Here is a 12,901-nt window from a genome sequence, read left to right as displayed (position 1 = left end):
AGACCAGTGTTCCGGCCCGCCCCCAAGATACGAGAAATGTTGCGCCCTGTTAAAGACGACATTGATCTTCGAGTGTCAGGCATGTATGGTGACCGTGTGAACGTGGCAGCATGTATATCGGACAAACAATTCGCACGGTTGCGGAGCGTTGTACTGACCACAAGCGCCATATAAACCAAAAGGAGCTTGACAAGTCAGCCATAGCGGAGGATTGCCTAGAAAACGGACATGAAATGCAGTTCGAAAATACAAAGTGTTGGCTCATGCATCTACGTATTGGGACTCCGTTATAAAGGAAGCGGCCGAGATTCGTTTAAACTACAACAGTTTCAACAGAGACCAGGGGTACACACTGAGCAGGGCATGGGGGCGGGCGTTGGACATCGAAAGAAAGCAAAGACAGATGCTCGATGCGGGATGGGCAGTTTCAAACGTGGCACCTGCCCCTGGCGCCACCTGACGTCACCGGTGCTGCCACGGGCAATAGCTCCGCTAGCTGCCCTGGTCGACTTACGTGCGCGTGCTACATTGGGTCTATCTGATTGGCTGCTGATGATGTCATCATACCTATATAAGCGAGAAACCGTAGCAGTCCTGCAGTCAGTGAACTCCTGACGACGGTGACTGAGATGGTCATCGAAAGTTGGAGGATTTTATTGGAATTGACGTGGCTTGAAAACCGAGAACTTTTTATTCTTGGTCTATGGTGCTATTGTTTATTAGATGCTCCACAAATGTTGTGTGATCTGTACCGTATTTAAATCCTCTGATGTGTTCTCTGTATCTTCTGTCGAATGTCCTGCCAGTCATTCCAATGTATATTTTCTCACAATCTCTGCAACTGAGCTGATAGATACCACAACAAATTCACACTTAAAATAGGCAACGTATTCAAAAAGGAAGGCATAAACATTATTTGCAAAACAAACAACTCCATACCAAAGCACGTCCAAAAACTGAAATCAAAACCAGACAGATACCAACAATGCGGTGTCTATGATATACGATGGGGGCGCTAATGAGCGATAGTAAGACCGCGATGTAAAGTAGACGCTGTGCGATTTTTGAATAGGGGAGGCTGGGGACCGACCTAACAGTGAAGGAATGTATCCAAAGATAGAATAATAAGAAAAGTAAATATAGTGACGAAAAAGTAATACACGTAAAAATAAGTAGAATCATAAAGTATATGAAATTAAAATCCATCTTTTAGACAATCAAAGTTATTCAAAATACCACAGTGCTTTAATTCTATCTCGTTATTCAGAGTGTGTAATAGGACAGCTGACAATTCCGGCATTACACGAGTATTTATTTTGCCAGTTTTCTATTAGAAACGAGAACAAAAAATTAACTGTCCTTGTAGTGAAGTATCTTAAATATTTCATTTCCATGATTTGTTGAAAACACCTTTGAAATTACAAAACAGTCGTGCAAAGATATATGCATAATGTATAAATGTGTAAGTACAGTATACAAATTCAGAAACATGATCCCTAATATGTAAGTCCTCAGGCTTTTGTGGCTGTTGTCACTGAAGTAAAAATCTTGTGGGTTATTAGGCTGCGTCATATTTCTTCTAAAACGATCGACGTTTCGACCCCTCTGCCGGGATCTTCCAGTATCTTCTGGTGTCCACTACTGCTAGAACACTGCAGTAGTGAACACCATAAGATCTTGAGGAAGATCCCAGCAGAGCGGTCGAAACGTCGATCATTTTAGAAGAAATGTTAGGCGGCCTAATAACCCACAAGATTTTAACCTCTAATGATCTCTAATAGTTGACTTGAGTGCAGGAGTGTCACTCCCCATCGCACCCTCTTCAGATTTAATAGTAAGACAGCCCAGTGGAGAGCCCGTCTAAAACTGAACACAAATCAAGCCTGAAAAAGGGAAGGAGGTGTGCTCAACCGTAGAAAAAGAAGCAAAATAGAAACAGTAAACAATACAGCTCAAGGTGTGCAACATCGAGCAAATTTAAATATCCACACCGTGTTGGTTTTATGGACGACGAAGGGGGACATCAGTTTTCAAACCTACCTTGTTTCCTAGTCGTATATATTCTTTTTTCACAAATTCTACATCCGAACACTGACGTGTCTGTTCGCTGTACACAGATTTGTGTCTGTGTCGTGGTGTAACGTCGTTTGTAACAACGATGTGTAAGGAAGAGACCACCGGACATACGCACCTCCTATTTCTTCTACACAAGTACCAAATCTTATGAATCTCTTGAGTTTCGTTATGGAAACATTCTTGAATTGATTTGCTGTAACATAATTCACACCCGATTATTTATTGTTTCTATTTTTGTGAGATGCTTCCACTATTCATCACATTTAAGTGCGATGATCATACAGGGTGTTACAAAAAGGTACGGCCAAACGTTCAGGAAACATTCCTCACACACAAAGAAAGAAAATATGTTATGTGGACATGTGTCCGGAAGCGCTTACTTTCCATGTTAGAACTCATTTTATTACATTTTCTTCAAATTACATTAATCATGGAATGGAAACACATAGCAACATAACGTACCAGCGTGACTTCAAACACTTTGTTACAGGAAATGTTCAAAATGTCCTCCGGTAGCGAGCATACATGCATCCACCCTCCGTTGCATGGAATCCCTGATGCGCTGATGCAGCCCTGGAGAATGGCGTATTGTATCACAGCCGTCCACAATACGAGCACGAAGAGTCTCTACATTTGGTACCGGGGTTGCGTAGACAAGAACTTTCAAATGACCCCATAAATGAAAGTCAAGAGGGTTGAGGTCAGGAGAGCGTGGAGGCCATGGAATTGGTCCGCCTCTACCAATCCATCGGTCACCGAATCTGTTGTTGAGAAGCGTACGAACACTTCGACTGAAATGTGCACGAGCTCCATCGTGCATGAACCACATGTTGTGTCGTACTTGTAAAGGCACATGTTCTAGCAGCACAGGTAGAGTATCCCGTTTGAAATCATGGCGGTGAATCGAGGAAGTACAGTACATACTGACGAAACTGAAATCAACTCTAACATGGAAATTAAGCGTTTCCGGACACATGTCCACATAACATCTTATCTTTATTTGTGTGTGAGGAATGTTTCCTGAAAGTTTGGCCGTACCATTTTGTAACACCCTGTATATTCTTACCATATGAATCATATTCTTTAATCACCGTATAGTATGACAATTGCCAAAACTAGAGAAGAAGAAGTCAATAACCGGACGGGATGTACATAATTTTGTGGAAAAAAATGAGGCAGTGGGAGATCTGAACACGCATCTGCCGCTTTTTAGTCCAACACAGCAACCACACAACGACAGCGCCGTGGTTCTAGCAAATCGGTCGATGTTGCACATCTTCAGCTTCTACCATCCATTGTTTCCATTTTGCTGCTTTTTTGATAGTTCAGTACACCTTCTTCCTGTTTACATGCTTGGATGGGCTATCCACTGCGCCATTTCGCCACTAAATCTAAGGGTTGTGCGTTAGGGAGTTTCCCTTGTCAGCTGTGAAGAATAGATGTATTAAAATATGCAAAATGCAGCATATTTTCAGCATTCCAGTTCTCCTGACGTCATGTCTCTTGACCTATGTGTCGTACAATGATATATTTGTGTAGATAAATATAGCGGAATACTGTTAGGGAAATATGTTGCAGATAGAGTTACCAGCAAACAACTAATAAATTTAAACGTCATACACAATGCTGCAGTTTTTTCACACACCTCATCGTTTCTGACGACATACGTCCTACACTATGATAGGAAGGTCGTTCTTACCCCCACAGCGATGGAGGCCTGACAGATAGGGATATGTGTACCAGGTTTGGTTCAAATCGGTCCAGTTGTTTAGGAGAAGACGTGGATGTGGACTCCACACATACACACAAACATACATACATACATACATTTTTATAATATGCATGGATTGTTTTCAAACACATTATTTTCCCTTTCTAAATACACAAAGAATTACTGCAAATTTTCGTTTCAAATTTTAAACACAAACTTAATGTAGACAAGCATTTCAAAAAATGGTTCAAATGGCTCTGAGCACAATGGGGCTTAACTTCTAAGGTCATCAGTCTCCTAGAACTTAGAAGTAATTAAACCTAAGCAACCTAAGGACATCACACACATCCATGCCCGAGGCAGGATTCGAACCTGCGACCGTAGCGGTCGCGCGGTTCCAGACTGTAGCGCCTAGAACCGCTCGGACACCACGGCCGGCACGAGCATCTCACCTTCACGGATCTGTTAAATTGTAAACGCAGGCTAAAGCAACAGCAGTGCACAGAAAAAAATTTGCGTCAGTTTAATATTGAATTAATTGAAAATGGTTTCATTCGTAAAATGGATACATCCGTGTTTGACTTCTGTAAAAGTAACGAGCTTCTTCCCCTTTCCAGGCCGAGAGCTTCCGCCCTGTTCTTATGGTGGGATACTAAGATTTCACAAAGACTTCACGTAGAGTCGTCTGAGCAGGCTTCTTAAAAATGTTAACACGTTTGAGATCTCTCTCTCTGTCTCTCTCTCTCTCTCTCTGACTTGCAGCAATCTTCTCGTGGGAACCAACGTAGGTTGTTACAGAAGACTCACACTCTCTCTCGTTGTTGCGAATGGATAGGGGCTGTAAACAGCAACAGGCTTGTTTTCGTGTTCGTCTGCGGCAGTCGGCGGATGTTTGGCACCTCGCGCTTGCTGGATGAGTGCGGCCAAATAACAGAGTAGTTTCCCGCGCAGTGCAGTCGTAAACTTCAGCCATAACAGTAAAGTCGGATTCGCTTCGCTCACGTCGACGAGATGTAGTGTTCAGCTGAATTATTCATAATCGCGACAGTGAAATTGATAATATGACGTGAGCGCCTATAAAAATAAGCGTGACGTCTGGCGTACATTCGGTGAACGTAAACGTTTGATCACGCTTCAGATATCAATTTTTGCCCACCTACAAAGCTCTCGCAACGTACGAGTATGGAGCTTATGCGTGTCACATAGGAACTGGGTTTGGTGCGGTTCTTCCAGCACAATCGTTTAATTGGCGCTGCTCAATACGGGTGCGGGTTCCAGGCAGTTTACCTTGCCCTCTCGCCCCCCCCCCCCACCCTACCCGTCACTCAACAGTATTTTTATACACTACTGGCCATTAAAATTGCTACACCACGAAGATGACATGCCACAGACGCGAAATTTAACCGACAGGAAGAAGATGCTGTGATTTGCAAATGATTAGCTGTTCAGAGCATTCACACAAGGTTGGCGCCGGTGGCGACACCAACAACGTGCTGACATGAGGAACGTTTCCAACCGATTTCTCATACACAAACATCAGTTGACCGGCGTTGCCTGGTTAAACGTTGTTGTGGTGCCTCGTGTAAGAAGGAGAAATGCGTACCGTCATTCCGACCTTGATAAAGGTCGGATTGTAACCTGTCGCGATTGCGATTTATCGTATCGCGACATTTCTGCTGGCGTTGGTCGAGATCCAATGACTTTTAGCAGGATATGGAATCGGTGGGTTCAGGAGGGTAATACGGAACGCCGTGATGGATCCCAACGGCCTCGTATCACTATCAGTCGAGATGACAGGCATCTTATCCGCATGGCTGTAACAGATCGTGCAGCCACGTCTCGATTCCTGAGTCAACAGATGGAGACAACAACCATCTGCACGAACAGTTCGACGACGTATGCAGCAGCATGGACTATCAGCTCGGAGACCATGGCTGCGGTTACCCTTGACGCTGCATCACAGACAGGAGCGCCTGCGATGGTGTACTCAACGACGAACCTGGGTGCGGGAATGTCAAAACGTTATTTTTTCGGATGAATCCAGGTTCTGTTTACAGCATCATGATGGTCGCATCCGTATTTGGCGATATCGCAGTGAACGCACATTGGAAACGTGTATTCGTCGTAGACAAACTGGCGTATCACCCGGCGTGATGGTATGGGATGCCATTGGTTACACGTCTCGGTCACCTCTTGTTCGCATTGACGGCACTTTGAACAGTGGACGTTACATTTCAGATGTGTTACGACCCGTGGCTCTACCCTTCATTCGATCCCTGCGAAACCCTACATTTCAGCAGGATAATTCACGACCGCATGTTGCAGGTCCTGTACGGACCTTTCTGGATACAGAAAATGTTCGACTGCTGCCCTGGCCATCACATTCTCCAGATCTCACCAATTGAAAACGTCTGGTCAATGATGGGCGAGGAACTGGCTCGTCACAATACGCCAGTCACTACTCTTGATGAACTGTGGTATCGTGTTGAAGCTGCATGGGCAGCTGTACCTGTACGCGCCATCGAAGCTCTGTTTGACTCAATGCTCAGGCGTATCAAAGCCGTTATTACGGCCAGAGGTGGTGGTTGTGGGTACTGATTTCTCAGCATATATATGCACCCAAATTGCGTGAAAATGTTCTAGTATAATATATTTGTCCAATGAATAGCCGTTTATCATCTGCATTTCTTCTTGGTGTAGCAATTTTAATGACCAATAGTGTATGAATACTGGGCTGGTACCGCATTGAGCCGTGTCCGATCCCGTTCCTTTCACAAATTGCTCGCTTCGTCCACATGAGTTCGCAGCCGCGATTTAGTGTGTGCTGTTTATCTAGGGAGCGTGGTGGCGGTGCCACGATCGGGAAAGAAAGGCGTTGCCCCGGGGAGTAGCTGCTGGGACAGTTGGTGATTGGGTGGGGAGGGGGGGTGGGGGGGGGGGGGGTGAGAGGCGACTTCCTCCTCTCCCTCAGTGTCAAGGGGGTCACGTAGCTCGAATTTGTGGCTAGGGATACTGACTTTGGACATTGGGAAATTTGTGTGTGTACAACGGTTTTCTTAGTGTAGAGCTCACTCATGTCTTCCGGAATTGATTAGTTTGCCGTCTGGTAATCTAGTAGCGCATGGTAGCTGATTCGTGGCCATGGAATTAAGCCCCTTTGTTGCTTGTCGTAGCTCCAACTTTTACAAGTGAGTGTTATTGTTATGGCCGTGTAAGAGTCTCACTGCCTTGCCTGTCTCGTTCCGGAAACCTTTGCAAATCTGAGAGGGGACGAGTTGAGTTGCAAATTTCTGGCTGTTTAGGTATCTTAGTCCTTGCTCGGCAGAATTTCTGGAATTATTTTCCTATCCTGCCACCTTGTTTTGTGATAACCATAGTGTGTGTGTGTTTGTGTGTGTGTGTGTGTGTGTGTGTGTGTGTGTGTGTGTGTGTGTGAGTACTACAACGCCTTTTCTCAGCTTTAGCCATCTCGCTGAGCCACGGAACTGTGGCAGTGTTGAGCCTGCAGTGGCGGCCCGGTCTTGGACGCGCCTTTAGTCTACTCCAGCGTCACGGACTGTGTGGTATGCCGTCTTATTGGACTCTTGGATCATAGTGTTTTCTTAGCTGTGCTTCTATGTGCCACGCCGGCCTGCAGCATCTTCGCCGAGGAGATCGCGGGTTGCCAGTTTATGTATTTGTAATTTATTAACTATTTCATTTAGTTCGATGTTTTCATCATTCTAAAAGCCTAGGCGGTCAATGGAGGTCGCCACTAACTAACTTACATAATTTTAATCTAGTAACTTTTATGTAACTTTCTTTTAATCTCGGGGGCTGTGATGGCACTGACTTTGGCGACGTCGCGCTTGGTTTGGCCACAGTTGACTGATATTGTAATCGCGGTGCCTAAATGCAAAATAGATTGTACTTAGTTATTCCTTGGTCAATCAGGACATCGACTGTTGGGTTATATTTATTGATTTATTGTGTCTGGCTTTACCAACCAAATGTTATAGGGGAACAGCGTATAATCTGCGTTGCATAGCTTTGAAAAGCAAATAAATAAATAAATAAATAAAAAACAAAAAGTAAAAGGAAAAAGAAAAGCTCACAGCGCCAAAAATAAAATTTGTTTCTTCACTTAGTGAATTCTAAGGTTAGCTATGTCCTCGTAATTTTTTCTCATTTGAGATATAGGGCAACCCCTAGTCCTTATATTTCATGCTTTTTTTTGTTTTATACCAACATTCAGGCCGTTGTGCTTTAGTTTCATGGTTGTTTAAATGTTTTGTCAGCCCAGTGTGGAAAGTTTGTTACGTTCTTGTCAAAGGTAATAGAAAATTATATGGAATTTATTTGTGCCCGTTACTGTCCCCCAAACTGTGCCCTTTGTTAAAATATATACATTCTGTGGTTTCAATGACAATAACGTTTGGTAGTGATTTGACATTAAAGATTTCCAGTTTATGGACTTGTCTACAAAGACTTATAATTTTACAAATGGTTCAAATGGTTCTAAGCACTATGGGACTTAACATCTGAGGTCATCAGTCCCCTACACTTAGAACTACTTAAACCTAACTGACCTAAGAACATCACACGCATCCATGCCCGAGGCAGGATTCGAACCTGCGGACTGAAGAGCCTAGAACCGCTCGGGCACAGCGGCCGGCTATAATTTTACAAAAGACAATGCTTCATTTCATAATTGTTATTGGTATCTTAACTGTTGTTCTCTTTTTGTGGGGACTCACGGACGTCAATACCATACCATCATTTCATTTCATTCTGACAAGTAGAAAGAGCAGAGCGCAGAAACAAGTGATCCAGGCACACAGGTAAAAGATAGGGGCCCTAACCGAGTTATGTGTTTGCTTATAATTGGGAGAATAAGCCGGACTTATGTAGGACCTGACCTCCTGGCGGCGGAACAATGTTTTGTGACACTGTTACACCTGATCTGTTCAAAAAATTCCGCGACTTTGTCCACAATTTTTTTCTATGTTTACTTTTTACTTGTTTTGCGTGGTCTCCGAAATACTTCCTGAAACAGTCTTGGTACGCCTCTTGCTTGATCGCCTGAAGCGCCTTCTGCGAATATTCTTATATCTCGTTTATCGTTGCAAATCTTCGTCCTTTCAACAGGGTTTTCAACTTCGGAAATAAAAAAAGTCCGCAGGGGCAAGATCTGGAGACCATGGAGGATGAGGCAACACAGTAATTTCGGTTTTTGTGCAACAGTCACGCAGCGACAGGGATGAATGTGCGGGTGCGTTATCGTGATTCAAAAGCCGTGAATTGTCTCGGCACATTTCAGACCGTTTCGTTCTCACATTTCCTCGCAGGCGTCGCAACACGACCCGATGGTACCATCGATTAATAGTTTGTCCTTGTGGAACGAATTGATGAAATAATCCTTCAAAGTCACAGAAAACTATCAGCAAGGCTTTGACATTTGATTTGACGTGACGAGTTTTTTACTGTCTTGAAGAACCGTTCCCGCCCCATTGTGAAGATTGAACCTTGGTCTCAACATCATAACCGCAGACATCAGTTACGATTCTCTTAAGGAACACATCGTTCACATATGCGCAATCCGAAAGCTCTTCACAGATTGCGAGGCGAAAGTCTTTCTCGTCTTGAGTCATAAGCCGTGGGACGAGCTTGGTGGCAACACGATGCATTCCAAGATGCTGTGTCAAAATTTCATGATATATACTAAGATTGTATGTGTTCTTCCGGACATGTCCGAAAGAATAGATACCATCGGTGACCAGGCAGCTCTTTAGAATGAAATTACAATGAAATGAACACCCTTAGCTGCTTACAGGCGTTGACATACGTCAACGGGGACGGATGACAATGTGTGCCCCGACCGGGACTCGAACCCGGGATCTCCTGCTCACATGGCAGACGCTCTGTCCATCTGAGCCAACGAGGACACAGAGGATAGCGCGACTGCAGGGATTTATCTCGGGCACTGTTTGTGCATTCGCACAGAAGAAGAAGATGGTCAAGTGGCCGGTGAGCCTTAACTATATACATACACACACACACACACACAGATTATATATATATATATATATATATATATATATATATATATATATATATATATATATTATATCTGTTCTTTCGGACATGTCAGAAAGCCGGCACGGTAGCTCAGCGTGTTCGGTCAGAGGGTTAGCAGCCGTCTGTAATAAAATAACTGAGTTAATCGATCAACAAGGAACTTAAACGGATGTCTTACGAAGCAGATGCAACGAACTAAAGCGAACAAAATGAGTTTTTAAAAAAAAAAAAAAAAAAAAAGATGGATGGAGCGTCTGCCATGTAAGCAGGAGATCCCGGGTTCCAGTCCCGGTCTGGGCACACATTTTTATCTGTCCCCGTTGACGTATGTCAACTCATATAAGCAGCTAAGGGTGTTCATTTCATTGTAATTTCATTTCATGATATGATCCAACTGAAATGTTACATTCTTCTGCAATCTCGCGGACAGTCAGTCTTCTATTGGCACGCACAATTACGTTGACGTTCCTGATATGAGCGTCGTCGGTAGACGACGAAGGGCCTCCAGAAAGAGGGTTGTGTTTAACTTCCATCCGGACATTTTTAAACCTTGGGAATGTTTCGTAACACCGAGTACTGATTAAGCACTCATCACCATAGGCTTCCTGCGACTTTTAGTGGTTTTCTTGAGTTATACACAAAATTTAATGCAGACGCATTGCTCCTCTAACTCTCTCGAAATTCTCAAACTGTGCGACCCAAGGTTCTATTCAATACAGCACTGAACAACAACTAAAACGCATACAACAATGAAACCTCCGACAGTTACACATTGAACACAGGCCTATGCAGGGACGCGAACCGCATTTCGTTCCAACACATCATTATCGCGAAATTTCTGATGTACCGGAATTTTTTGAGCAAACCTCTTATTGTTCCTATTTGATCAAGTTCCACATATGTCATAACATTTCGAAGCCTCTTGCCAACAGCACAGAAACAAGTACACTCGCACGTGTAAGCTTAAGCTTTCGCTACCGTTCTCACAGCCAATAACACTATTCTGAACATGTGACCGTATTGCCAACTAGTAAAATTCTCCAGCGTTTCGGCCACTATTTCAAATGCCCTGAAGATGGCCATTTACAACAGTGAAAAGAACGTCGGATAATTTTACTCATTGAAAATGTGGTCACATACCCAGAAGAGGGGGTTGGGGTTGATTTGGGTAAAGAGACCAAACAGCGGGGTTATCGGTCTCATCGGATTAGGGAAGGATGGAGTAGGAAATCGGCCGTACCCTGACAGAGGAATAATCCCAGCATTTGCCTGAAGCGATTTAGGGAAATCACGGAAAACCTAAATCAGGATGGCCGTACGCGGGATTGAACCGTCGTCCTCCCGAATGCGAGTCCAGTGTGCTAACCACTGCGCCAACTTGCTCGGTCCCAGAGGAATTTTATTGACTACACTCGTTCAGTTTCATAATAAAACAAAGTCGGTGAAGTCGGCGTGACAATTCGGCAACTACAAACATTAAAAACTATATGCGGTAAGTCAGAATATTTGCGACGGTAGGCCCGCTACAACCTCACCACCTACATTAACTCGTTATAGATGTATTTGGGGGTGGCCTGCCACAAATGTCTCTCATTCTGTTTAAGGGGCTCCGGAACGCCCTATATTTGGAATGTTAAAATAACGCTTATAAATTACATTTTTCCTCACAAAGTATTTGAGGTAGGAAGTTCAACTTTTTACAGATTATTTATTGGAATATGGGCTACAACTTAACACAGAGATTTTACAAAATTTTACTTCAGTTATTAAAGATAATTTTTTTCAATTGTAATGAAAATTCACAACATTTTTTTGCAATTTTTTATTTATATATTCAAAAATATACAGCTTTTTGGAAAAAGACTGTGTTAAATTATGCAGAAGGTACTGTGTAACATTTACTGAAAGTTTGAAACAAATATGTTTGGAAGATCCTTAGAAAACATGTAATTAGTATGAGAAAATAAAAGTTTTGGGAATCGAGCGACGAAGATTGGATTAACTTTTTAGTGCATTCCAGGTCCATAGGATGGATTATCTTCATCCTCTGCAAACTCCTCCTCCAGATTCCTCTTGTTCCTCCTCCTGTTTACTCTTGCTTGTATTTCTAGACTCTTTACAGCCCTGTCTGCGGCCCGAAGGCGTTCCTTGTCTAAAGCAAGCATCGCTCGTTGTTGTGTTCGTAGATTTTGCTACCATTTTCTTCAGTTGCAGTTACTGCAACACTGTTCCAAAAGGTGGTCATGTATGAACACTTATCACATTTCAGTTGTATTTCACTAGCAAGTCCTACGTGCTTTATTATGGAGAGTTCCAGACCAACTTCACTACAATGAATACATCTTACACAGTTTGAAAAAATTCCTTTGAGAACCGACATATCAAATATTTCATTCAGATCCGATTCGCCCATAAAACATTCATAGTTTTCACTCATTGAACCAAGCTTCTTCTGTGAAGTATTTTCTTTCCACCTTTGACTGCTATGGGCAGGTGTACTTGAGAGGTTAGGTTCACTCACTTGGTTATCGTCTTTATTGTTTACAGTAATAACACATACCTTTGGCTTTCCAACATTTCTCCTTTTCTTAAAAGCCTTCAGAGGATTTCTAATAACTTTACTTTTACTCATTATTATACTTCAACAAAACAGAGACTCAAGAAACAGAATTAATTACGAATATTTTCGAGATAACGACAGAGTAAATAAACATGAAACAATCGACAATCACACCAGCGATATATATTGAACCATCACAGGTTAGCCACAACACATACTTTATCTCACATCACTAAAATGTACCTGATGAACACGGACGTTAATAATAACACCATTTGACAGCAGTTTAACAGCGCCACAGTGGGTCACGCCCATGTAGAACACATTTCAAAAAAAATTTAAAAATGGTTGTAGTCTTCGGAATTGAATAAATTATATATTTATTAAAAGGTCTGCAGATTCAGAAAAAGCAAAAAAGTAAAAACTGAACTTTTCATGATTTTGAGCCTTCCTGGAGCCCCTTAAGATTTCTTGTAGATCTGATAGAACCAGAAGAG

This window comes from Schistocerca nitens, chromosome 7, assembly GCF_023898315.1.
Source record: "Schistocerca nitens isolate TAMUIC-IGC-003100 chromosome 7, iqSchNite1.1, whole genome shotgun sequence".
Classification (NCBI taxonomy): Eukaryota; Metazoa; Arthropoda; class Insecta; order Orthoptera; family Acrididae; genus Schistocerca; species Schistocerca nitens.
Note: the sequence above shows the minus strand (reverse complement) of the source record.